Source organism: Oncorhynchus keta, chromosome 22 (assembly GCF_023373465.1).
Source record: "Oncorhynchus keta strain PuntledgeMale-10-30-2019 chromosome 22, Oket_V2, whole genome shotgun sequence".
NCBI classification, from domain to species: domain Eukaryota; kingdom Metazoa; phylum Chordata; class Actinopteri; order Salmoniformes; family Salmonidae; genus Oncorhynchus; species Oncorhynchus keta.
In genome coordinates this window covers 36,115,085-36,123,960 of record NC_068442.1, presented here as the reverse complement: position 1 = coordinate 36,123,960, position 8,876 = coordinate 36,115,085, and the positions used below count along the sequence as shown (strand labels likewise).

The window sequence follows — 8,876 nt, the reverse complement described above, 5'->3', positions numbered from 1 at the left end:
AACCAGGAGTACTCAAATACTACACTAAATGCTAAACTAAATACTACACTAAACAAAAATATAAAATCGCAACAAGTGGTGCTTCCGTGTCCATGAGCTGAAATGAAAGACCCCAGATCTCTCGCATTTCTCCTTTTCCAAGATAATCCAGCCACCTGACAGGTGTCATATCAAGAAGCTGATTAAACAGCCTGATCATGACACAGGTGCACCTTGTGCTAGGGGCAACAAAATGCCACTAAAATGTGCAGTTGTCACAACACAATGCCACAAATGTCTCAAGTTGAGGGAGCATGCAATTGGAATGTCCCCCAGAGCTGTTGACAGAAAATATGTTAATTTCTCTAACGTCATTTTAGGGAATTAGGCAGTACATCCAAAACAGCCTCACAACCGCAGACCAGGTGTATGTCGTCGTGTGGGCGAGCGGGTTGCTGATGTCAACGTTGTGAACAGAGTGCCCCATGGTGGCAATGGAGTTATGGTATGGACAGGCATAAGCTACGGACAATGAACACAATTGTATTTTATAGGGGCGGCAGGTAGCCTAGTGGTTAGACTGTTGGGCTAGTAACCAAAAGGTTGCAAGATCAAATCCCCGAGCTGTCGTTCTGCCCCTGAACAAGGCAGTTAACCCACTGTTCCTAGGCCATCATTGTAAATAAGAAGTTGTTCTTAACGGACTTGCCAAGTTAAAAAAAGGATAAATAAAATAAAAATGATCGATGGCAATTTGAATGCACAAAACTACTGTGACAAGATCCTGAGGCCCATTTCTTTTAAGGTGACCAACCAAATGCATATATGTATTCCCAGTCCATAGTATTCCCAGTCCATAGTATTCCCAGTCCATGGTATGCCCAGTCCATGGTATGCCCAGTCCATAGTATGCCCAGTCCATAGTATGCCCAGTCCATAGTATGCCCAGTCCATAGTATGCCCAGTCCATAGTATGCCCAGTCCATAGTATTCCCAGTCCATAGTATTCCCAGTCCATAGTATTCCCAGTCCATAGTATGCCCAGTCCATAGTATGCCCAGTCCATAGTATTCCCAGTCCATAGTATTCCCAGTCCATAGTATTCCCAGTCCATAGTATGCCCAGTCCATAGTATTCCCAGTCCATAGTATGCCCAGTCCATTGTATGCCCAGTCCATAGTATGCCCAGCCCATAGTATTCCCAGTCCATAGTATGCCCAGTCCATAGTATTCCCAGTCCATAGTATTCCCAGTCCATAGTATGCCCAGTCCATAGTATGCCCAGTCCATAGTATGCCCAGTCCATAGTATTCCCAGTCCATAGTATTCCCAGTCCATAGTATGCCCAGTCCATAGTATGCCCAGTCCATAGTATGCCCAGTCCATAGTATGCCCAGTCCATAGTATTCCCAGTCCATAGATTAGGGTTTAGTGAATGTATTACAATTGACTGATTCTCATATGAACTGTAACTCAGTAAAATCTTTGAAATTATAATTTATAATTTATAATTTATCATTTGTATCAATATATTTGAGACATCCAATCACACAAATTTCCTAGGTGGCAAATATTGTACAATAATTACAATATTGGATATTGTAATTTATCGCCGTAGTAACAAACCCCCACCCTAGTTGTTTAGCCTAACTCATCTACCTAGCTAACATGAGCTCCACAAGGTCGGGTCTCTGACTATAATTCAATTATATGACTTGTTATTTTATCAAAATCGATTACCTAACGTTTAATTGATTACATGATTGAATTAAACCAATAATAACCTGGGGCACCACAGACGAATTGGGTTTATATAGACCGGCTATGTCCCAAATCCACTCTGAAAGATCTGAATATCTTTTGTCAACAGCAGTCAGTTATTCATCGTCACATCGATCAGTCTCATTCTGGTTGTAGTAAAGTACTTGGTTATCTGCACGAACCCTAGCTAACAAGTTGAATCAGCAATACACAAATTGGCTTAATTACTTATTTACTAAATAAATGTCTCTCACACACACACACACACACACACACACACACACACACACACACACACACACACACACACACACACACACACACACACACACACACACACACACACACACACACACACACACACACACACACACACACACACACACACACACACACACAGCAGAGATCGCCATTGTCCTCTGAAGAATCTTTCTGGTCGTAGTGTTGTAGAGTGGATACATTGAAGTTCCCTCTGTTCTTAAGAAACTGTCTGTCCTTTCCTACATACGTTTACAGCTGCAGCTGATACATCCTAGACGTCGAGTTATCACCTCTTCTCTAGTAAATAATCCTTCAAAGTTCATAACAAGTTGCCATAATCAGCTTGCTCTGTATTCTGGCTGGTCTTGTCGAAACTCACCATTCCAGCGTGGTGATCGTCACCTCCACCTTGAAATTCACCATTTTAAACAGCAGTCCTAACATTCTGGAACTCCGGTGGACTTCCGTCACCAGGCTTTTGTACTGGGGGAGAAACTAATGTCTGTTCACTTGGACATGGCCACTGACTGAGCAGAAGTTTGAGCAATGCTCTAATTTTTTAAGATAAAAATCACAATCTTTTCACAAATATTTTCATATTTAAACATTTAAATTGCACAACAATTCCATGTGAATCTGATAACTAGAATGTGTAGTAGACATTACAAGATACAATTTGTCATCCTAGATACAACTGATCTGACATCATATTCTTTAAGTACCAACGGACACTTTCAACTGGTTGAGAAAGGGACATATTGTTCCATTCCCCAACCTTTTGATGCTACCATACTTTATCTGTGGTAACACAGGGCTTTCCAAGAGTCCATTCTGTAGAGTGGAGAGAAAAGGGAGAAAGGCATTTATGGGGGGGGGCGTCATGACAACTATATGTACCAGTCAATAGGTTGAACACAAACCCTTGAATGAGTAGGTTTCCTTATTTTTACTTTGTAATATAGATTAGGGAAGACATCAAAACTATGAAATCATGTAGTAACCAAAAATGTGTTAAATATATTTTAAAATGAGATTCTTCAAAGTAGCCACCCTTCGCCTTGACAGCATACATTGACATTCTAGATGACTCTGTTCTTCCAACTTTGTGGCAACAGTTTGGGCAAGGCCCTTTCATGTTTCAGCATGACAATGCTCCCATGCACAAAGCGAGGTCCATACAGAAATACATTTGCAGAGATCGGTATGGAAGAACTTGACTGGCCTGCACAAGCCCGTATTGTTCCCATTCCGCTGTCCACCTCTTGAGGATGACTGGTGTAAACCTAAGATAGAAACACAGTTTTCAAGGCAGCTAGTCCCCAACCTCTCGTACCTTATCCCTTGGTAGTCCCTGGCCTCCCATTACCTGCTGCTCGTTAGTAATGGGGCCATTAGCTCTAAGATTAACAAGGTTAATAGGAGCAGGACAGTGTTCACCAGACTGATACAGCAGTCAATCAGCTAGCAGAGGGTTTCCTCATATATACCTTGCTGCTCACCCCACAAACAACTCCGAGGCTAGGTTTAGATCCCTTAAAGACTGTGATTTTGGAGGCCGGGACATTTCTGACTGGCAACCATGACAATAGTTTGAATTTGGCAATGAACACAAATTAATCTTCAAGGTATAGTCAAAAGTAAATTACACGTGGTCAAGTTTACAAACACACCTGCACCTCAGAGCAACAAGCCACTGCATATGGGCATGGTTCTCACAGAGGCTGAGTAACAGCACTAAGCCACTGATGGGTAGTTTTACACTTGAACTTAGCCTCATCTACTGGACAAACATATTACAGCAGCAGACATTCATAAAAATAGTTTTGAATAAAACTCACCAGCCAGTTTACATCTCCATCTAGGACCTGGTCGGACCCCCCTTCGCCTCCAGAACAGCCCAAATGCTTCTGGGCATGGATTCTACAAGTCGGAAACTTTCCATGTTGGTCTATGATGACGCGCTGGCATCACGCAGCTGCTAGAGATTGGACGGCAGTACACCACCGCCACCAGCTTGTACTATTGACACCAGTGTCGTGTCTTTGGCTATGCCGGATTAAGTGATATGACATGCTATTCTATAAAATAATTTATCCGTAATTAATATCACCTGATTGAGCTAATCATGTAAATGTAATTAACTAGAGGGTTGGGCACCACAAAATAATATTTATAGAGCTGTTATATTCCGAATAAACTCTTAAAGGCCGAGTAATATTTTACATCAATAGCAGTCAATATCAATCGTCACCTTAATTCAGTCTCATCTGAAAGTTGTAAATTCTTAGTTATCTGCACGAACCCTGGCTAACAATTTGAATCAGCAATACAAAATTGGGTTTAATTATTTATTTACTAAATACCTAACTAATCACACAGAATTACACATAATTAAATCATAACTTGATTACAAATTGCATCATAAATGAAAAGGTCCCTGGCGGGCGGAACAGATATGACAGCTTGTTACACAAAGGAAAAGGGACTGGGTTTGAGTGAAAGAGCGGGGAGACTGAGGTACAAAGGGAAGAAGCTGGGCTATCGTAAATACAGTATCTTATGCATTCTAAATTACCGCCCATTTGGAAAAGGAAAATGCAATAAATATTTACTCTGAGTTGCGCTTCGGTAGGTTGGTGGTAGATGGAAGGCCGTGTTGCCCAACCGAGTCCTTTGAAGAATGTCTCTGGTGGTCAATTGTATACGTTGTAGTAACGTCGTTGTGTGGTCGACAGGATACTCTGTCTGTTCCTTCCTAACCTGCGTTTGCAGCTGCGGTTGCTAACTCGCGGCTAGGAGGTATCACTTCTGTAGTGAATAAGAGTTCAAAGTTCATACCATTCGCAACCAAAGCTCATGCTGATGTTGGCTTCGTTCTGTAGTTATTATCTGAACCATTCTGACATAGGACCGTCGTCCTACATCCCCGGAACAGGAAGTTCTATTGTCGTCAAGGGCTTATATTGGAAGGGAGAGGAGGGCGTGTTTGAAAAGTTTTATAACCAAGGGTTTTGCAAATGTAACCTCAGTAGCGTAGAGAGAGGAAAAAGGGGGGAAGAGGCATTTATGACTGTCATAAACCTAACCCCAAGGACAACGTCATGACACCAGGCAGGATGTGTCCATGGATTTATGCTGCTTACGCCAAATCCTGACTCTGCCATCAGCAAGACGCAACAGGAACAAGGATTTTTTCGGACCAGGCAATATTTGTCCACTGCTCATTGTCCAGTGTTGGTGATCGCGTGCCCACTGGAGTCGCTTCTTGTTTTTAGCTGACAGAAGTAGAACCCGGTGTGGTCGTCTGCTGCAACAGCCCATCCGTGACAATAATTTGAGATGCTGTTCTGCACACCACTGTGGTGCTGCACTGTTATTTGTCTGTTTGTGGCCCCATTGTCACATCGTTCTCTGGAAACTCTAGACATTGGCGTGTGTGAAAAAGCCCAGCCGTTTCTGAGATACTGACAATTATTCCACACCCTGAGTCGCTTACGTCACTAGTTTTACCCATTCTAAAGTTCAATCGAACAGTAACTGAATGCCTCGATGCCCGTCTGCTTGCTTTATATAGCAAGCCACGGCCGTGTTACTCACTGTTTGTAGGAGCGATACATTCAGGGATGTAAACTGGTGAGGGACAAAAATAGTTTTTTTTGCACTCACCCCTGTCTCCGTGGTCAGGCTTCTCACCTACCATTGCCACTTCGTTATCGTTCAGGGGACGCGCTGTAACTGGCAAGCTGCCTTCCCAGAGTGCGAGCTGATGCTGTAACTATGAAGTTGGTTGCCTCTTCTTTCTTCAGTCACGTGCTGCGCTGAATTCTGTTGTTACGTAAACGATTGGCCATCACTCGTTCACTTACAGCCAGTAGTGATCCAACCCCTACCCCCAAACGTTTTCCCCCATCGGATCTACACAAAACACGTTTCTTGGATTAAAAACAGTGAATTTCACCGAAAGGTGACTAGTTTGCGTCGCTGTACATTTTCGTGAACAGGTGGTGTACCTAATAAACTGGTCGATGAGTGTATATTTTAAAGGAATAGCTCTGTATTCATCAAAACATATCATCCTAAATTATGATTCAGAAGGGTGATACTTAGTGACATCAATGAAAACTAAAGACAGGTGAAAAAAAAACTGTGATAAGAGAGACATGCTCACTGTTGAAGACCATGTTGTGGTCCTTGATGTCCTTCCATGGTGCGTACCACTTAGAGTCCCTGTGCAGCACCACTCCCATGGCCTCCCTAGAAAACAGATCCCTGCTCAGTGCTCACACACATCCACCAGACATAGTACAGCAGAAAGTAAACCGTTATCTAGACTAGAACTGCATTTCACTGTGGCTGTCTATCCAAATTACACCCCAAAGTGCATTTTGGGCACTGAAAAATGTGTTGTGTTACTGAACACAATTCTACTTGAGTAATGATCTAGAGATCTAGCGATACTGGATTTTATTTATCCGTTATTTTACCAGGTAAGTTGACTGAGAACACGTTCTCATTTGCAGCAACGACCTGGGGAATAGTTACAGGGGAGAGGAGGGGGATGAGAGTCAGGACACCCGTTTAACGTCCCATCCAAAAGACGGCACCCTACACAGCAGTGTCCCCAATCACAGACCTCGGGATTTGGGATATTTTTTAGACCAGGGGAGAGAGTGCCTCCTACTGGCCCTCCAACACGACTTCCAGCAGCATCTGGTCTCCCATCCAGGGACTGACCAGGACCAACCCTGCTTATCTTCAGAAGCAAGCCAGCAGTGGTATGCAGGTGGTATGCTGCTGAATAAGTGGCAGACTGGCAGCTCGTACTCATTAGCCTCGAAGACCTTGTTCTCATTTTCTTCAGCCTTGGATGAAAAGTCGCTCCTCTTCCGTAGTCTCTTGGGGGCCCACTCTGATTAAGATCATCAATCTCCTTCTTCACACTCTCAATACCCTGTGTGAGCACATACAGCAGGCTTCAGAGGAAATGCATGGCTGTTATGATGCACTACCTAATCAGTGGGTTGATTCTGCACATTCCTTCCTGATCATTAAACTTACTTGGTTTATGCAGTGACAATAAAAAAACAGTGCTGGATTGGTCCTTTTTGTACCTTGTCCCTGACTATTTAGGTCTCACCTGTGATATTGCTCTGAAGGCACCAGTCTTTCCCAGTTTCCCTCCACTCTTGGACACAGACTGCTTCCTCCATGCGATCCTTGATCTTCTTCCCTATATCTGTACGACTGACCTCTTCCAGACCCTAAAAAACAGACACACAGGAACATGAACTTCTTATGTCTGACCCTCACACCCTTTCTGTTGACATGACAAAGGCCTACTTATGTTATTAATGTCCATGTTGACATTTAATTAACATGCAGCGCTACATTTACCATACTCAGGTTCAGTGATCAAAGCTGATGACAGTGACTACAGCAGACAATCCATGTACAGTACCTCTTTCACAGTCTCTGCGAAGGTCCCTAACTTCTTCTTCAGAACTTCAGACATCTTCACAGTTTCAGACTATGGTTTTCTGAGGAAGAAAGTGAAATGGAATAGTGTGAAAAGTGAGAAGACAAAAAACAAATAATTGTCCAATCCAACCTGCCAAACAACATCCTTTGTCCAATGGGACAACGTGTGACACACGCTTCAATATTATTTGCCGGGCCACAGATTTTGACCTAAATATAATGGAATGAATCTGTTAAATGTTTTGGTACTCACATATTTCCGCCAAGCTTGATTCAGAGCTTCCGATTCTTCCCGCTTTTTGGCCTCCTCGCGAAACTTCTTGATGTTCTCCTTCATCTCCTTGTTCTTGCTGAGCTCCTGCTTGAGGTTATCCAAGAACCCCCCAAAGAAGCTTTTTCGGCCACCTTCCTGTCTGATGCATACCGCACCTCGAGCAAGATATGGTCATTGTATTAGTTAGAGAGAGGAACACATTTCTGCATAAGAATAAAATAATTTTGGTTATCTGACAAATTCTGCATTCAACCACACACACTACATTGCAGGGCAAGGCCTGGTTGGCTAAAGCAGAAACTGATTTGATACACTGCTGTCTAAGCACTTTGAATGTTAAAACTAAGAACTTAGTGAACTGTAAAACAGAAAGGAAGGTACAATTCAAATTGTATACAATTAATGATTAGCATGATTATCACAAGCGGAACATTCACTGTTACCTGTGAGGAACTTGTGAGGGACCCACATATCCTGTATACATGAGGTCTGTTGTGTAGGAGCAATATGAAGGACTGGACACTAGAAAACTTTTAACACTTTGCTGGAGGATGAAATGCACAATAAGAAAAACTCAAAACATTACGAAACATTTTGTTCTAGCCACATTATGATTGGCCAAGATGCTTTGTTAGGCATACAATACATACCTAAAACAAGTGATATTGCCAACTCATGAGATTTTGATAACAAAAACTGTTAAAGACAACAAAGCCTATTTTGCTTATGAAATTGACAGTTTACTCCTACTAGATACTGTATGATTTTCAAAGATTTCAGAGAGTTACAAAAAAAATCACTTCAGATAGTCTGGTCATACTCAATTGTTGCACAAAACGTAAACGATATCCATTTAATTTGTCTATGCTATTGAAATACGTACGCAAGTGTAAATAATGCAAATTCAAAATATGTGTATTATTTTAATGACAGCAATACACTTTTGCTTGGTGCACATGTTCTACTGTTATGAATCAAGCCCCAAACACCAACAAGTCTTGCTGCTAAATTAGCGGGGTAGTCTGGTTCGGCATTTTGCAGTGGAGCAGTATATACTTCGAGAATATATATGTTTCATTGCTATTTTCAATAATGGGTAACCTTAATTATTGAAGATTAAAAG

General features: G+C 42.2%; 1 pseudogene; it reads right to left on the bottom strand.

The window, feature by feature from the left end:
* LOC118373935 (mitochondrial import inner membrane translocase subunit TIM44-like) overlaps positions 1-8,224 on the bottom strand; it is a 28,314-nt pseudogene extending 20,090 nt beyond the window's left edge.
* Positions 8,225-8,876: the final 652 nt, after the last annotated feature.